The sequence below is a fragment of the Palaemon carinicauda genome, chromosome 2 (genome assembly GCF_036898095.1).
Source record: "Palaemon carinicauda isolate YSFRI2023 chromosome 2, ASM3689809v2, whole genome shotgun sequence".
Classification (NCBI taxonomy): domain Eukaryota; kingdom Metazoa; phylum Arthropoda; class Malacostraca; order Decapoda; family Palaemonidae; genus Palaemon; species Palaemon carinicauda.
The window spans coordinates 14,041,431-14,047,054 of NC_090726.1; the positions used below are offsets into that span (position 1 = coordinate 14,041,431).

The following is a 5,624-nucleotide window of genomic DNA, read 5'->3' on the forward strand; positions in this document are numbered from 1 at the left end:
GGGGGGGGGGGGCTCAAGCCATGTCGTCCTGATGGAAGTTCCTATAGGTTAGCTTCCTAGGGTATATTACAACTACGGCGATATTCCCAGAGAATTTACCTTAAGGTACCCAGAATTCTAACTCCTGGAGCGAATATCCCTATTGAAAGGGATATCGCGACATATCAGAGGACGTATTCTTGACACGTCACATGGCAATCTGCACCCCAAACAGAGATAACACATCGAGGGGTCAATTGGCAAGAAACGAAAACGGGAAAGAAAAAGGGGGAGCCGCTCCCAAGGCTCCCTCTTCTCCAGTTTCGTAAGCGTGCCTGGCGCCAATCCTGGCTCCATCTCCATTCCTTTTTGCGTAGCTTTACAACTCAGTGTTTTTTCCTGTTTCTCGCAAATCTTGGATTTATTCAGCTTTTCATGGCTTCTCCAACTTCGTCGGCCTCTGATAAGTTGAGTACCATTTCTTTTATGTATAAATGTAGGCTCTTGGTAAATTTTTATGTGATTAATAGTATTAATCTTTGTTACAAGAGCCGTTGCCTACCGAAGGCGTCATGGACGCTGTCGCTCGCTAGGTATGAGTTTTAGTTAGCCAGAGCGACATTCCCGGTTGTTTTGCTTTAATAAATTTTTGCTATTTAGCGTTACATAGGATTTCCTTTCGTGCTTTAGTATTATTTTGGCGAAGTATTCGCCAACTCTGGCCTACGCTAGGCCATGTAACTTAGTCGTTCGATCCTAGTACTTCCTGCATGATTTTGGTTTTCCGAGTGTATTAAAATTTTATTGAAGCTTTAGGCTGTTTTTTATACATTTAAAATTATGTTGAATATTTCCAAGATAGTATACGAGTGAGTTTCGGTGATTTAGGTAATCGATTCTCTTGGTGCCTAGGCTAAGTTGATTATGGAGCCTTAGTATACTTTCTCATACTCCCCGGTTGCTTTCTTTTCTTCGGAGAAGGTATGCAATCCCTTTCCCTCTGTTTAAGCCTTGGGCTTATCCCTAAGTGGTTTATCTGAATTAACTTTCGATAAAACTATACTGGGGTGTTACTGTACCTTCCTATTCCAGTAAGTCTGGTTTCAGAGAGGGACAGAACAACAGAGTTTTTAGTCTGAGTCTGTGTTTGTCTGGCTTGGGGTAGAGTCTCCCTCGCTGGCCTGACACAGACATAGGAGGCTTAGCCTCCTTAGGTCACTACCGAAGGTTTCTGCACGAGATGATTCCTTCTTTTGGGATCTAGCAGACTAGTCCTTGTTGCTGTTCTCGGTGGGAGGATAAGATCCTTTCCCTGGGAGTAGCAACACCTTCCTTGCTTTGGTTCTTTGGGAGCTGGCAAGTATTGCTGGCCTCCCTCCTTGGATCTCCCTTAGGCTAAGATGAGTTTTCTTGGCTGCGGGTGATCCTTCACTAAAGCAAGGTTGGTAGGACCCTCTTTTGTCCCTTCCCCCTCTATCTCCGTAATGGCCTAGCCATTACAGTACTGTACGTCATTCTACATCTGGACCTAGGATAGGTTAGGATGTGGAATTGACTCAGTCCCTTGCCGGCCGGCAGACGGCAAGGGTCTTCTGCTTTGAGTGCTGCCCGGACCTCCCTTGGTCCCTCATCCATGCCTGCCTGTAGAGCCAGACGGCATTGGTCAGGAAGCCTGAATTAGATTCTCCCCTTCCTTATATGCACTCTTTCGGATTGCCGGGCTTGGAGGTAGTTTACGCTCTTATCCCGGCATCCATTCTGTTTTCTTCTAGTGCTGTACCCGACCCGGCTGCCGACCTATGAGGCCGGCAGCCGGGCAGTCGTAGTCCTCTGGTTCTTTTGCTGCTGGCTGGCATCGGTTGTTTACCTTTGCCGGCCGGCTAATGTCAGCCCTTGTCTGCCGGTCGCTAGGAGCAGTGGCCGGCAGCCGGGTGCTACCTTGTGTAGCCGACATTGGCTGTTGCCGGCCGGCAGTAACTGCCGGCCGGCACATGCATTTGAACCAGCGTTCTGCCGCCTTATAGCTGTTAAGTAGTATACTTTAAAGCTAGTTATGGTGTGTGCCGGCCAACAAGTGCCGGCAGGCACATAACCTTCTATACTGTACCAGTATTCTTCAGTATAACATATACTGTAAGAAGAAACTATTGTATAAATTTTGGTACAGCACTGTGTATTCTAACACTTTTGTGTTGTCTTGCACAGCCCTTTGGTGTTGCCTTACAGATAAAAAAGTGAGTTCTTTCTTGTCTAATATCCGGGATTTTAAAATCATTGCTTAGGTGTGAGCTACACCTGTTTCCTCTGGAAACTTTTCATTGGTTATTCTAGAAGAGATTAACCATACGATTTTATTATCTGGAAGGCTGCAACAATTGGTTGTGAAGGAAACACAAGTGTGTGTCTTTCCTTTCTGATTTGTTATGCTAAACTGTGCATATCCAATGATACATAGTTCATTTGATACTCATGGAAATTTCTTCTCTTTACAGGAGGACCCTCCGAAGTGCGGAAGTGTTTTCTGCAACGTCCGCAGTAAGAACCTCTGCGGACATGAGTTTTGTAGGAGGCACGCAGCATGCGCTGTCTCCAAGGGTGATCTCCAGTATTGGGACCCTCAGGTATGTACCGTGTGCAGCAACCTGATTACTGAGGCCTTTGATTCCCCTAGGACGGCGGAATCAAGGGATATAGCAAGGGAGAAGCTTCGTACCTGGGTAAGGGGCTTCCAGAAGAACACCTCTGGACCTTATCTTCCAAGTGAGAAGATGAGGGCGTATCTTTTCCCTAGGGCATCAGCTGATGCAGTGATTCCCCAGCCTCAAGAGGAGATCCCCCAAGTTCAGATCCAGGTGGATGCTGAAGTCGCGGTCGATTTGCAAGACATCCAGTTGGATGACAGGATGTCTGACGTGGACGAGCGTCTGGAGGAAGACCTCCTGGCAGAAGCCCAGGATAAAGTTCAAGCCCCAGACCTTGTAGAGGAAGAGGTCGACGAGGTGTCGGCTACTCCGGTTCAGATCCCGGAGCCTATTCCCTCAACATCGGCCGCTCTCCCAGTAGAGCTGGGACAGGCCCTCTCCTCCATTGTTGGAATGATCCAACAAATGCAGAGGGAGAATCAGGAGAAGGCGGCTGCAATGGAACTGCGGATGCAGAGCCTTGCAGCATCACATAGGCCCCAGAAAAGGCTCATTGTGAAAGACCTTCCCTTGTGCTCAGATGCTAACCCGTGGAGGTATGCTGAGCACATGCCGATGATGACTGGAAAGATCGTCATCTCGGATAAGTTGGGTTCAGTTCCCCTAGAGGAGGTGGAATTCTGGCCCAGCAAGGGGTCATATCCGGACTGTTATGTCCGGCTGAGGAAGGAACCAGCTTCAAAGGAGGAGACAGAGCCGAAGGAGGTCATAGTGATGGACCATGCCAAGGCTCAAGCTTTGCTTTCATCCTCGATGAAAGAGAGGGGCTTCACGAACTCAAAGGTAGCTGCATTGAGTAAGAAGCTCCCTTCCTTTGTGTCCTCTCCTGCTAGAGCCTTCCCCTTTTTACAGAAAGGGTTTGCGGCTGTACTAAAAGCAGTCGAGGCCGGCAAGCCTTGCCCCTCCCTGGAGGAGTGTAAACCCTTGTCGCTGGCCCTGCCTATGGACCACAAAGACTGGAAAGACGTCCATCTTACCTTCTCAGTTGGGAAGTTGGAGGCTGATATTGCCGGACGTCAGTTCGGCGAGGACCTCCCTAAGCTGTCTGACTTTCTTTTGCGGAGAGAGCTCGAGACAAAAGAAAGACTGGCTGCCTCAATGTCTCTTCAGACTACTCTTGAGACGATGGCAAGTGACCCCAAGGTCCATGAAATGTTCATGGTAGTGGCCAAGACTCAATTGGCCACAGTGACGAAGGATCTTTATAGCTTCGTCAGGGCGAGGAGAGCTTGTAGGGAGTTCGTGTTCACCTCGGCTACGGTGAGGCACGAGCCAAGGAAACTAATCTCCTCCAACATTTGGGGCATTGACCTTTTCCCTACCGAATTGGTCAAAGAAGTTGTTGATAAGGCCGCCTCGGAGAAATAGAAACCTTCTCCAGAAGTGGGGCCTGGCTATCAAAAGAAAGTCTTCCCCGGATGAGGGTCCTCAACCAAAGAGGAAGACTATGAAGACTAGGCTACCGTCTCGGCCAGCCAAGCCTCTTAGACAGCAACAGCTACTGCAATTGCCATTGCCTTCAGTGCCCCAGATGGTGGCAAAAAACCCCGACCACATTCCAGTGGGTACCCCAGGCTGTGTCGACACAGTCCACGGCATTCACCCCAACGTTCGAAGGGCAGTCTACTTCCTTTCAAGCAAAGCCTAGAGGAGCAGCCAGAGGCTCATCTAGGCGCCCCTCAAGGGGAAGGGGATTCAGGGGTGGTCGCGGTCAGGGAGGCAAGACCTCAGGACGGCAGTCCAAGTGATATGATGCCGGTAGGAGGGAGACTTCAGAATTTTTGGGATCGGTGGACCTTCGATCCCTGGGCCCAAAGCCTACTCAAGAACGGACTGGGCTGGAGCTGGTACAGCACTCCACCCCTGTGCCCTCAGTTTTTCCAACACTCCACCCCTGTTCTGGAGGAGTACGTCCAAGAACTGTTGGAGAAAAAAGTGATCCGAAGGGTGAAGTCCATCAAATTCCAAGGGAGGCTGTTTTGTGTTCCCAAGAAAGACTCGGAAAAGCTCAGAGTCATTCTGGACTTGTCGCCACTCAACAAGTTCATAGTGAATTGCAAGTTCAAGATGCTAACACTGCAACACATAAGGACCTTACTGCCCAAGAGGGCATATTCCGTCTCCATAGACTTGTCAGACGCCTATTGGCACGTTCCAATCAACCGTCGACTCTCCCCCCTACCTAGGGTTCAAGCTACAACGAAGACTATACGCCTTCAGAGCCATGCCATTCGGGCTAAATATAGCCCCAAGGATTTTCACGAAGCTTGCGAGCGTAGCTCTCAAACAATTACGCCTAAAGGGAATTCAGGTAATAGCCTACCTGGACGATTGGCTGGTGTGGGCAGCATCCGAGACAGAATGCTTGCAAGCTTCCAGTCAAGTGATCCAGTTCCTAGAGTATCTAGGCTTCAAGATCAACAGAAAAAAGTCTCGACTTTCTCCATCTCAAAAGTTCCAGTGGCTGGGAATCCACTGGGACCTAATGTCACACCCGTTTCTCCATCCCGGCGAAGAAAAGGAAGGAGATAGCGGGTTCTGTCAAGAGACTTCTATATTCCGAAAGGATATCAAGACGCGAACAGGAGAGGGTACTGGGCTCTCTCCAGTTTGCTTCGGTGACAGACCCAGTGCTAAGAGCACAGCTAAAGGATGCAACCGGAGTTTGGAGAAGTTATGCATCAAACGCGCGAAGAGATCTGAGAAGACCAGTTCCGCTTCGGCTACGTACTCTTCTCAGGCCTTGGTCCTAAGCCACACATCTAAAGAAGTCGGTTCTTCTTCAGCCACCTCCCCCGTCGGTGACGATTCACTCAGACGCCTCGAAGGAGGGATGGGGAGGTCACTCTCATCGGAAAAAAGTCCAGGGGACTTGGTCCAAGCTATTCAAGACCTTTCACATAAACTTTCTAGAAGCTATGGCAGTGCTCCTTACCTCAAAGA

General features: G+C 49.3%; 3 long non-coding RNA genes across 5 annotated transcripts in view; 2 read left to right on the forward strand and 1 right to left on the reverse strand.

The window, feature by feature from the left end:
* Window positions 1-5,624, forward strand: part of LOC137623269 (uncharacterized) — a 478,525-nt gene that overhangs the window by 183,245 nt on the left and 289,656 nt on the right. The gene's annotated exons all lie outside the window — the stretch shown is intronic.
* The window catches only part of LOC137623284 (uncharacterized), a 125,720-nt gene that overhangs the window by 103,696 nt on the left and 16,400 nt on the right, over window positions 1-5,624 (forward strand). The gene's annotated exons all lie outside the window — the stretch shown is intronic.
* The window catches only part of LOC137623259 (uncharacterized), a 492,316-nt gene that overhangs the window by 90,452 nt on the left and 396,240 nt on the right, over window positions 1-5,624 (reverse strand). The gene's annotated exons all lie outside the window — the stretch shown is intronic.